The sequence below is a fragment of the Pteropus vampyrus genome, unplaced genomic scaffold (genome assembly GCF_000151845.1).
Source record: "Pteropus vampyrus isolate Shadow unplaced genomic scaffold, Pvam_2.0 Scaffold5, whole genome shotgun sequence".
Lineage (NCBI taxonomy): Eukaryota > Metazoa > Chordata > Mammalia > Chiroptera > Pteropodidae > Pteropus > Pteropus vampyrus.
The window spans coordinates 7,826,870-7,839,737 of NW_011888786.1; the positions used below are offsets into that span (position 1 = coordinate 7,826,870).

At 47.8% G+C, this 12,868-nt stretch overlaps 1 protein-coding gene across 2 annotated transcripts in view; it reads right to left on the bottom strand.

Annotated features, from left to right (window-relative positions):
- PPARGC1A (PPARG coactivator 1 alpha) overlaps positions 1-1,596 on the bottom strand; it is a 609,551-nt gene extending 607,955 nt beyond the window's left edge. For both annotated transcript variants that reach the window (XM_011365217.2, XM_011365230.2), the window contains exon 1: positions 1,193-1,596. The gene's annotated coding sequence lies outside the window, so the exon portion shown is untranslated. The remainder of the gene's footprint in view (positions 1-1,192) is intronic.
- Between the last annotated feature and the right edge of the window lie 11,272 nt (positions 1,597-12,868).

A 12,868-nucleotide genomic window follows, 5' to 3' on the forward strand; every position in this document is an offset into this window, starting at 1 on the left:
CTCCGCCCGCCCGGGAATCCCCCGCGCCCGGCTCGCCCACCGAGTGGCTGTGCCTTTCACCATTGCTCAATCACCTCGCCGCCGGCCCCAACTTTCCCCAGGCTGGACATACGAGCGCGCGCGCGCGCGCGGACACACACACACGCGCGCGCGCACACACACACACAAACACACACACACGCACACGCACACACCCCTCCTCCCTCGACTCCAGCTCCACTTCCCTGTGTAGTTTGGGGATGACAGATGCCTGTAGACTTTCACCAAACAAGCGGTGGGGGCAGCAGACTACAACAGTTATTTAATTAAAAGGCATTTTTCCTCTTTCTCGCTCTGGCTCCCAGAATAGCTTTTGCACCCCTAGACCCTGAGCACACTCTTGCCTCTCCAGGTTACCAGTGGCCCGCTAACATCCATCTGCTTCCACGCCCCCCCCTTCCGGCGTCTACCTCCCGCTTCCCCGCCCCCCCCCCCGCGCCCCAGTCACACCGACATGCACACCTAGAGGCCAGCGGCGGGGAGCGTCGAGGGCACGATGCGGCCAGACTGCATTGCACAGTCATCAAAGTTAAGTGTGTGTTTGTGGGGTGCTTGTGCGCGCCAGGGGAGTCGCGGGGTCATGGGCACCGAAGCATTCACTCTGCCCTCCCCCCTCCACGGGGTCAGGGGACGCCTCCACTTGAGATTGCAGCCATTTTAGGCAAAGAGGTGGCTCGGGGGCCCGGGGGGAGTGGAGGAGGAAGAGCACGTCGCGGGGGACTCGCAGCTCCGCAACCCCTCGGTGCAACTGGAGGGCGGCGGGCGCCCGGCGCACAGGGGCGCGGCGCCCGCGGCGACTTGGGGAAGGTTGCGCTCGAGTTTCCTGGTTTTGCCTGGAGTTGTCCGGGGTAATGTGCGGGCTCCAGGTTCTTTCTCGGGTCCCCGCTGGGCTGGGAGGTGGCGGGGGGTGCAGGTGGGGGAGGTGGCAAATTGGGCTCGAGAGTGAGGCGACAGACCCTGGAGATTGGAGAGCTAGTGCTGGGGAAGAGGAGTACCTCCTCTCGCCGGTTGGCACTGACCCAGACAGTGCGACCCACTTGGCCCCCCAGCCTCCCCACCCCCTCCCGAGCCTCTGCCTCCCCGCCGAGTGCCAAGTGAGCGCGCGGCGGGGGGCACGGGGCGCCACGCCGCCCGGCACCGTGCCACCCCTTACCTGGTTGGAAAGGGTTTCCCAGGAGGAGCCGTAGTTGTAAAAGAAGGAAGAGAGGAAGGTATCTTCCGACAGCCCGCAGCCCGCCATGCTCTGGATGCAAATAAAATGAGGAAGGGGGTGGGGGGGAAGCACACACAAAAAAGCAACCAAAAATTTTCAAAATCAAATTAAACCAATAAGAGAAGAAGAAATTCTCTCGAAAATAAAGAAAAGGAGGGGGAAGGAAACGGCGAAGGGAACGGAAACTCTCGGCAGTGCTCCCTCTCCGGCTAAGGAGGGATGCTCGGGCTGCCGCCGCCGCCGCCGCCGCCGCCGCTGCCGCCTTCTCAAGACGGTACCTAGAGAGGTTCGTCCTGACTTGGGCAGCCGCCGCCGCCGCCGCCGCCTGTGCCGGCTGCGTGTGTGCGCGCGTGTGTGCGTGTGCGTGTGTGGTGTGTGCGCGCAGAGCGAGAGACCGCAGGGGAAGCGAGAAGGAGAGAGAATGAGCAAGCCGGGATGCAGGGCGCAGTGGCAGAGAGAGCGGGCGTGTGCGCGCGGGGGTGCGTGCGTGTGTGTGTGCGTGTGTGTGTGCGCGCGTGTGGCTGGGTGTGCGTCTGTTTGGGGAGCTCACCGGAGAGCCAGTGCCGTCACGTGGGCGCGCTGACTCCGCCGGCTGCCGGGGACAGCCTGTACTACAGCCCCGGCCACTAAATCAGCCCGCGCCGCCAGACCTTTGCAAACCCGCGGGCCTCAGGCCGCCCTCCCCGCCAGACCGTGCGTGCCCCAGGACGGCAGGGGGCGCGGGTACAGCCGCGAGCAGATGGGCGGGTAGGGAAGGGGTCGCCCCAACCCCGGGGCAGGGGGAAAAAAGATGCCCGCGGAGACGCACGGGTCCGGCGTTACGCCACGCACCCTTCTGGCAAGCCTTCCTCCCACCCTCTTTGAAGATTTTTTTTCTTAATTCCTAAAATCTCTCTCCCTTGCAGAGGCCCCTCTTCTTCCAGCCACCGCGAAATTATTTTCAGTTACTACGTCTCGATTTTCTTTCTTTCCCGGTGTCCCTCGTCCCCCGCGTGCGCGCGCACACGCAGGCACACGCACACCCGTGGCCGCCGCCTCCCATCCCAAATGCAAACCCACTTCCTTTTGGCAGTTGCTGTAGTTAAGCTAAGTCAATGCTACATCAAACTAGGCTAGGCTGAGGGAACTGGAAAAGTGGATTTAGGAGACAATACTGCCCCAGCAGGAAGAAAGGCTCCAGCTTGGCATTCTGTTGATTTAACAGTTACCAACGAGAATGGATTTTGTGGCTTCTGCACTAAAACTCAGGCCCTTAAGTCACAATTCTTTAAATGGAGCTATTAAGTCTATTTTATGTCATAAAAATGTAAACAGATATAATTCCTACACACACACACACACACACACACACACACACACACACACACACGATGGTATTTTAGGACCAAACCTTTCTACCAATCTTAATAATTGGGTAGCTGAAAGTTTTTTCTACAAAAAGCCATTCCTTGTATGTTCCCCCTAACTCTGTATACAGGTATTTATAGTAAGCAAAATTCAAATTAAAATTGGTGTATCTGTGTAAGATACCTTTACAAGTATTTGAATCCTCAAAAAAAAAAAACAAACTTGAAACAACCTGTTATAGGCAATTTATATTATTTTCTTTCTGAGTCCTTTTTCCAAATGCTGTCCATTTTTATTCAAGCCAATTGTTTTTTTTTCCAAAAGTTCACACTTCCTCTTGTAAATTCCCCACTTGAGGTCGAAATCCTTTGTGAAATAAACATTTCCACAGCAACCCAGTGATGTCACAAATATTGGCTCATGATTTCAGAGGGGAAATAAAGCAGGCAAAACGGCTCTCTCTAGAAAGACAGCTTCTGTTTTCTTGCAAATAGCATTGCGTCTAGTAGAGATTCAGAAAACAGTAGATTTCTGGCTAAATACCTGTTTTCCTTTTCTAAAACTGACTTATTTTTTCAAAGATATGTCAAATGATCTTTTATAAAAAGAAAAATAATAAGTCACCATCCTCTTCCCTGAGTTCATGAAGAATGGTGTTGCAAATCCGTTGTCACCAACCACACTGGCCACCGTATATTTTAATAAAGAAGCAAAGGGTTTTTGTTCTAAAAATGATGTCAGAACATTGAGAGGTGAAATTTAACGCACTAACTTCAGACCCAAATAATGCTAACTGACCTGGCTTCAAAAATACAGTAGGTTTTTAAGAAGTATTAGACTCACAGAAATGCTATTCAGTTATCAAAATTAGTACTGATCTCACTGAAGTTGAGTAAAGGGGCTTCTTCTCCATCGTCCCTTCTATTGTTTCTTGTGTCTTCAAGCTGGGAGGTAAAGGGACACGTTCTTCATGCTGTCCTCCATTTTAATCCCTTGCAGTCCCTCTCCTATAAATATTAAATGTAAAGGGACTGGAAAATATAAAATTAGGCCCAAGACCTGGGGTTTCTTAGGCTTCCTGTCTAAATAAAGTCCTTTAGATAATATCTATGCAGAGCACTATGGAAATTTAGTTTATAAAGTCATATATATCCATATAGGCTCAGGTTAACATTCTGTTCCCACAGCCATGTGGTTTCACCTCAGGTCCTACTTCCGCTCCAGTGGAAGTTAATCCTGCCTCTGTCATCCCCTTTCCTATTTGTTGAATAGATTTGTTTCTCGTGACAGTCCTGGAAGAACCAGGAATCTCCATTTTATTGATGTGGGAACAGGTTCAGAGATGCTAGATAATCGGCCCCAGGTCACCCAGCTACAAAGTAGAAGGAATTCAACCCAAACTTTGTGACCCACCTACCTTTCTCATCCAGATCTAACTGAGCCCATCCTAGCACTGCTCTCATATGACCATTCCACAGATCCCCGCAAGAACCGAACCGGTGGTTCCACTAACTGCCCAAATTTGGTGATAAGTGTACATTTGTGAGATGTGTTCATTTAAAAACCAAATGCATGTTCGCTAGCTCATTCGCTCTTCGAGAGAGCCCTGTTAGGAAGCTATTATTATATTTTCGTTTTATCATTGAGGAACCTGAGGCTCAGGGAGAGACCCCTCCCCGCCCCCCCCTGTAACTCCCCATTCTCTCACGGCTAGCAAGTGGCAGAGCTGAGTCTTGAACCAAAGACCTCTGGCCTGTGACTTCTCTTTCCCTAAAAGTTAGTCTGTCCAACCTCTAAACACATGGATCCACTGAGCAAACCCAGGGCCCCCAGAGATATCTAGCAAGGGAGAGGCAGGAACAGGTGGAAAAAATCTCCTCTGAGCAACAAACAGCGGAACATTTGTATAAATGAAGTCTGGCCTCCAGCCACAAAATTTGGCTCTCCTCAAATCTCCAGCTCTCTTTTTAAACAGGGAAGGCCCACCGAGAGCCACCTGGATAGACTTCTGAAAAAATGCCACCCTCTTTGCCCAGCTGGCCCTGCTCCTGGGCATCACTTCCACACTGAAAGCATTCTTCCTCAGTAGGTTTGCTCACCTGGCGTTAGCACGGTAACATGGAGGTTTGTTTGGTAGTTCTCAACAACATAAAAACAAGCCACCCTCCTCCGCCCCCTCGGGGGCCTAGAACAGATGGAGACAACCCCTTGGGAATCAGGGAGCCGCAAGCTCATTGAGAAAAGATCACCCAGCCACCTTGCCAACTCCTTGCTGTGAGTATTCAGGAGTCTGAAGATGGGAACCCAAAACAGAAAGCTTTTGATTTCCAAATCCACTGTGGTTGGTTTTCTCAAAGCAAACCGAACTTTCTTCTGCGTGCATTCCTCTGTCATATTGCCAAGTCACGATTTGTCACACTTGAAAATGTGTGATTTGTTGAATTGATTCATTCCATTAATTAGAAAATCCATCTTTATTCATAAACACTTTCCCCCCAAGAAATAAGTTTTTCATTAATTTCATATTGGAAATTGGTTGATCGTCCAGATGATGCTGGGGTGTTTTCCTTGTTTATAAATGAGGTGCATTAACACACTCATACCACTAGGGTATCATTTAGTGAATGGCTGCTCCGCTCTGCAGATGCGAGAGGCCAAATTGCTGTGGATGTGGATAAAAAATGATCGTTTTGGCTAAAACTGCAGATGGGAAGCAGATGTAATATACAGAGGAAGTTCGATTTCATTCAGTTTCCTTCCTTTATTAAAATAAAGTCTGCTAATTTGCCCTATTTTAAAAAGTCCTCTAAATACAATCTATTATGTTAATCCCAGGCGAAGTGAACACCTGTCTCATTCCTGCCTTCAAGAAGTTTACAGTCTCAACAAATGTCGTTTGGTCTACCAATATTTTTGGTTGCCAATTTTTCTTGGTAATTGTTTAAAATTTTTACATTCTCTCATGAAAGTTATAATTACCCTGGGGAAGGATTAAAATTAAAAAGTAGCGAGACAAGGAAAAAAACAGTTGAGAAGGCAGAGGAATGGTAGAACAAGCAAGGAAGCTATCTCGTGAAAAGTACAAGGGCAGGAAGAAGGATGCAGCGGTCAAGGCAAAAAGGTACCAAGGCAGAAAATGAGCCTCAAAGCAACGCTGACAGCAATAATAATGAACAAGTATTGAATGCTTATAATAAGCCAGGCGTGATGTTAGTTAGGTACAGGACAGTCTGTCTTACTTTGGGTTTCCCTAAGGCAAGGATATGGAGTGCAGGTTGTTTATTTAGCAGGAAACACAGGTAAGGAAGTAGCGGGAACAAGATAAAGAAATGAAGGAAGTGTGAAAATGCACAACCACGGCAACCTGAGCCGAACCCTACTTCAGGACCACTGGGAGAATGCAAACTTCAGAACTACCCCGTTGAGGGGTGAGGGGGCCGGGGTCTCAATCCTCCAACTCCTCAGCAGAAGGCTGCTCCCAGGTGTTATTGACTCCTCAGCACATCCCACCTGTGACAAGCACGAATGAAGTGAGGTCTGGCAGTCAGAGAACATCCTCAGGGAAAGGGACGCAGAGACCGATGTTAGAATCTGGGGCCACATGTATAGTAAGGGCTGTGGGGACGGGTAGGGCACCAAGAGCATCTGCTATCCAGACATTAACTGATTTCATTTTACAAAAACCTTATGAAGTGGGAACTATTACATTTCTGCTTTTTCCCAAGAGAACACAGTCTAGGAGAGTAAGAAATGGCATCTGTTGTTTTTACCCAGTTAGCATCAGCTCCCTGTGCTGGTAGCAGTCCCCTCCCTGCCTTTTCCTTGGAGAAACATTCCCTGCCCGCCCCCCACCCTGTCTCAGCAATCTGACCTAACTCCCTCACTCCAGGGATGCACAGGTGACCCAAGGTGACCTGATGAGAGCTGTACCTCGGATTCTCACTGGAGCTGTGGGGCGTGGGGTGAGCTCTTTCTGCAGGGAGAGCAAAGCTGGAGGCTATAAGCCTGGAGCTGTTCCAGGCCATGTTACTCCCACGAGAATGATCCCAGCTGCTTGAGAATGAAGCCAGCCCAGAGGAAAGCCAGCCTGAGAAGCCAGCATTGAGAGGAAGCACCACAGATGACTGACTTATATCTTTTGAGCAACTGGATCCAGCCCAACCTGAAGCTAGACACTTCCCTGGAATTTCCAAGTGCGTGAGCCAATAAACTCCTCTTTAATTATAAGCCAGTTTGAGCTTAACTCATAGAAATTAAGCAGCTTGGCTAAGCTCACACATTTAATGAATGTGGAGGTAATAGTCAAGGCCAAGTAACCCTATCTCTGTATAGTCCTAGGCCATATTCTTAACCATCATGCTCTAGAGTAGTAATTAGCATCTATCGCAGGACAGAAACTCAAGAGCCATGTCACCCTTCTCATAGCCTGGCCCTCACTCCAAGTCTCTTTCCTTCCAGAAGCCACTGCCAGTTTGTTTAAGAGGATAATGGATCAGGATGCATCTCAGCTTTGTTCGAATTGTTCATTCCATCAAATCATTAAATGTGTGGCCATGTCTTATCAACGGTCACTTAAGGCTGGAGGGAAGTGATGGAAAGTTTAAAAAGAAATTAGAAAATTAAGACCTTCAGTTTTGTTTTTTTGTTTTGTTTTGTTTTTTGTTTTGGGGGTTTTTGTTTTTGTTTTTTTCGGTCATCCAAACAGGAGCTATTTATGGGCAACTCCTGCTTTAGTCAGGACTTGGTCGCAAGAGACAAAAACTCTACATCACTGGCTGAAGGAGAAAAAAAAAGGAGTTTGTTGGCTTACCTAACTGATGAGACAAGGAATAGGGCTGTCTTCAGGAAAGGCTGGATCTAGGCAAGGCTCAGACAATGTCAGCACCAGTTTCTTGGTTTCGCCTGCCCTTGGGTTGACTTCATTCTCTCATTCTCAGTCCCACATGAAACTTTCAGCAGTGCCTGGCTCACTTTTTTTTCTTTTTTACCCAGTGATCCTAACAGAGAAAAAGTAGATAGATTCCCCTCTCTCTAAAGGGTCTCAGCAAAATAACCTGAGATTTCTTGTCATTGGCTCTGATTGGATCATGTGCCCATCTTTACACCAATTATGACGGACAGCGGGATGCCATGCTCTGGCTGACCAGACTTAAGTCACGGGGCCATCCTTGGCTTTCCTGGTGGAGTCAGCACTGCCAAAGCACATGAACCAAGACTGGAGAAGATGTGGTTTCCCCAGAGAGAAATTCGGGAACAATTTTCAATCTGGCAATCTCTTATTTTTGAGAAGAATGATGATAGGCTGTCAAGCAGGTAGAAATAGCCGTTATCCATGCCAGTACTGTGGTTGACATTACAGAGAACACGTGACCTCTTCCTTATCTTTAAGGGGCTCATACTATGTTCAGAGAAAAGTAGCATTACACATAAAACAATAAAAGAAATAGATACTAATAATCGAAGTTAATTACAGGCTCTCATTTACAAGCAACAGAATTCATTTCAGTACTTTAAGCAGATACTCTCAGGTAACGCATATAATTCCTGGGAGAGCCAGAGAATTGGGTTTGGATGCTACAAATAGAAACAAAACAGCTAGAAAAAGGAGGTATGTGGCAGTAGGAACCAAACACCAGAAACTCTACCACCCGCTGCCCCGGAAGAACAAGAAGGCTCTGCCACCTGGTTGGCCAAAACGCCTGACCTCCTGCACTTAGCAGCCACCATTCATTGCTCATTTCTGCCTGTCGGTCCGGAGCAGGTATGCCTGCTCAAGGGCACTTTCACATGTGTGTCCTTACCTGCAAAGAGGTCTGGGAAATGTAGTCTTCATCTTCCCGGTCTCTAAGTACCAAAGAGTTCAGAGGTGTTGCAATGGAATCCGAATAAGGTAATTTTCCACATCTGCCATAGAGCAGGTCACAGGAGCTCAGTGGACTCGAGATCCAATCACTTGTCACACTGGTTTGTCCAACTTGGATCTGACATTTGCTAAAATAAAATTAAAGGATCTGGATGTCAGGGGGTGAGATGTCTACAGAAGCCCGTACCCTTTAGACCACTCTTGGGCCATACCTATAATGCTGGGTGCCATTAGAAGACACAGATGATGATGGCACGTTGTGTTCGTCTGTAGGAGGCAGATTAGGAAGAAGTCTGGACCACATTGTACGAGAAGCAGTCATAACGCCCAGCTCCCCTTCAACACCCGTATCCAGCGTTTCTTCCCCTTGAGTATTTCCACTTCTCTCCACTTTCCTCTCTTGCCAGGAGCTCACAGGAAACTCCTGACAGGTCTTTTTGTGACCATTCTTGCCCTCAACCAGCCATTCCCCACCCTGCCAATGAAATAACTTTTCAAAGCACAAATATAATCATGGCTGCCCTTTAGTGGTTTCTTTTGCTCTTTGGATCAAAGCCCAAATCCTTAAAATGACCCCCTTCCAATTCTTTCAATCTAGTCGCCTGCCCCCCGACCCCCACGCCAAATCTGGCATGATTTTCTCTGATCCCATGTGGCCAAAGAAGCCACGGGACACCTCGTGATGGAATTCTTACCACGGACCTCTCCGATCCCATCTCCAGTAACTTCCTTCTCTGCTCCTTTCGGTCTCCCAGCCCACATGAGCCTCAGGGCCACCAGCTCGCTGAAGTTCCAGAGACACCTGAGTCCTCCCCGTCGGTATAGCTCTGCCCCTATGGTCCCGTCTGCCTGGAATGCCTCTCCTTCTCTTTCTGCCTGGCAAGACCTGCTCCAGATCTAGCTTGGAAGCCACCTTTTGGGGGAGAGCCCCTTGTAACCATCCCAGAGGACACCCCATGTGTCTCTCTTGTCCTTGCTTCTACCATTCCTGCAGGCCACTTCCCATGAGCCGCTCTGATTCACTCTGATATTCCCCACCTAGCACCGGACTTACCTACTCAAAAAAAGTTGACTGAACTAGATCAAATAAAATTAAAAAAAAAAAAAGCAATCCCCCTACACGGAAAGCAGTGATAAAGAAAATGTGCTCTACTACCACCTTGAGACCTCAATTAATGTGCTTTTCTCCTCGTGAATCCTAGCTTCTAAACAAACAGAACCTGACAGCCCGAATTAAATCATTAATCTTTCTAGATCTCTGCCTTGGTTCTAACACTAGTGAGAAAACTCTGATATTTCACTAGAAATTTGCAAAAACAAAAGCTACAGCACAGTGTCTTGACTTTATCTGGTTGTGCAACCCATACTATGTGCACATGTACAGAAGGAATGTTCACCTGCACCCCCTCTTTCACCTAGGTGGAATCGAACGCCAAATTACCATATTTGACCATTTTGTTTTCTCACAGAAACCCAAAGAGCCTGTGTCTGTGTGTGCACGCACACACGCATGCACATCCACCATATTATTCAACTCCATAGATGAATTACACAGTGCAAACAGCCTTAGCAGACAAGAACACAACCAGAAATGCAGAAAACGTCTGCTAAATGTTATGTTCCAGTTCCTTCCTGTACACTCTCATGCCTTTTGATTTAGAGTGACCTGTGGGTTTCCAACCATGGGCCAGTGAGGAAATAAAAGAGCATTTCCACTCGGCCCTGTATAATTAAATACCTAGATGAAGCTTTCCTCGGTTCTGCTTTCAGAGCCAAACAATGCTTTTTTGCATTCCATCATCATATATAAACACCCAAAGGCCAGGATAATTCACCTTCGCCGTTCGCTAAACGCTAAACCGTGAACCAGAGCACCCTGGACCGGTTAAAGCGTATCAGAAGGGCCTCTGGTTATGAGGCCTGCAGCATTTATTTTTCTTTGAATAACAAAGCTATCCTCTTTACAGTCCACTCTTTGGAAAGGGATAACATGGGTATAGACACTATGGACTGAAACATCTTTTTCCCTTCAGACTCTGTCTCAGAGCTGCTAAGTCATCACTAGAGACAGTGGTTTGGAGGTCACTTCTACCGACTTTCCCTGCTGAGATCGGGAGGGTGGGACCACAGCAAGGAGTGACATGGCATCAGAGCCGGGCGCAGGGGGAGGTAGGTATGCGGTGGGGGAAGCCTGAGAGGCACACGCGGCATGGTGGTTGGACCAGGATTTCTCGAGCCTGCCCGTGCACATAGACCACCTGGAGATCTTGGCACGGTGTGGACTCTGGCTTGGTAGGGCTGGGCTGGGGCGTTTCCTAGCAAGCTCCTGGGCAGTGCTGCTGCTACTGGCCCAGGGCCCACAATGCAAGTGATGCAGCTAGCTCTAGACCTCAACTGCAAGTCAGGTTGGCCTGACCGGGAACCGCCTCCTTGGTAGCTGGGCACTCTTGGACAAATTACTTGACCTCTCTGGGCCCTAGATTTCTTATCTGTGTAACAGCAAAGATGGCACCTATCAGACAGGTCTGCCAAGAAGATTCCATTGTATGATGCATGCGAGAGGCCGAGAGCAACGCCTGGGACATTATAGAATATATAATATATGTGGTGAGTGTCGCTAAGTGTCACCTGGTTCAGAGCCTTCTTTCCCAAACAACGTCAATAGAGACAGAATAGAGACCAGAGCCCACCTCCTCTCCTGCCCAGGAAGTATGCCTGGCTCATTTTATTATTTCATTACTCTTAGTATTAAATTATTTTCTTGGTTTTATTTCTCATTACACAAAGTAATACATATTTGCTTAAAAACAGAAAAAGGGAAGAAGATAGGAGAGGAGGTAAAGAGGAAGGCACAGAGGAGGGAGGAAAGAATAAAACTAAAGAAGAAAAAAACACATCAGCCAGAGAGATCACATGACATTTCTATACACCGCCAGTCACATATACGCACGCATTCTAAAGAATGGAATGATAACGTACGTGCCACTTCGCAATCTTTCGTTCTCACTTGACACATCACAGTGACAACAGAAACAAGAGCAGTGACATCGACAATAACAATAGCTCCTCTGCGTTAGGTCCTCGCTATGTGCCAAACACCCCCTCGCACACAGTAAGTGCCTGAACTCGTTAATTTTCACAACTTTGATGTGGACTCTTACCATCCTCATTTGATAGGTGAGAAAACCGAGACTCAGAGAGAGTATTTCCAAGGTCACATAGCCAGTACGTGGGGCATTCAGGTTAAAAACCAGGCAGCCAGGAGGCACAGGCCAGGCCTTTAATTTCTGTATTCTGCATCCTTGCAGGTTCATCCCGACAGACCGTTATATTGCCTAGTTTTTTCCCACTTACTACGTCAGGAATATCTCTCTGTGCCATTCCATGCCTGTGTACAATATCATTTTTGATGGCTGCATACTCTTCCGTTGTCTGTTATTATCTTCGTTTTACAGATGAGAAGAGGGAGGCTTGGATGCCGAATAGAATGGCAGACAGTAAGGGGAACGACTGTGACGTGACAGGGAGCTTGGCTCCGTCCACTCAACAGAGACACCCAGCGTGCGAGAAAAACAACGCCGTCCTTTGATGTGACGAATAGGAGTGGCAGTGAGAATATAGGAAGACGGTCTCAAGGGGTGACGATTTGAAGCGGTGCCCAAATGATAAGGAGGTCATCACACGGTAGTCTAGAGTCAGATTTATGTAAATCTCTCAACGTGAAGCAAAATGGTAACCCTAGGGAAGGTACTCAGAAATAGCGTTTACCATACAATGCTATGTATGTACGTACGTATGTGTATATATATGTGTGTGCGTGTGTGTTAAATATATATATGTTAAATATATATATATTTAACAGTAAAGCGTATGTATGTGTGTGTGTGTGTGTGTGTATGCCTTCCTGTTAAATTATATACCTGAAACTTACTGGATTCCATTAACCAATGTCACCATTAAACAAATAAATTTTTTAAAAGTATCATTTACCTACAAATTTATCATAAAGACCATGTGAGAGAGGGCACGGAGGTGGGTTAGCAAGGTCTGCAGCCAGAGGCTGGAGGGCGTGACCCAGGCTCTGTCCTCTGCGTGGACTTAGGCAATCTCAGTCACCTCGTTTGCAAAATGGGCTTGTAATGCTTACCTTAGGGTAGGGCTGCTGTGAACATGAAATGCAATAGCCATACGAGGCACCTGGACCAGGGGACATGGACCACTTTAAACACCGTCGACATTGACACGCAGTGTTTGGTACGTCTGGCCGTTAAAGGGTCAAATTTGGGCTTAAGACATCAATATTAATTAAAAGTAGAATAAGGAGATCCCCGAGACCTCACAAACTACACGTGTTTATGAGGTCGTTAGGCATCATCGCTGGATGATGATTAAGATCCAGATAATAC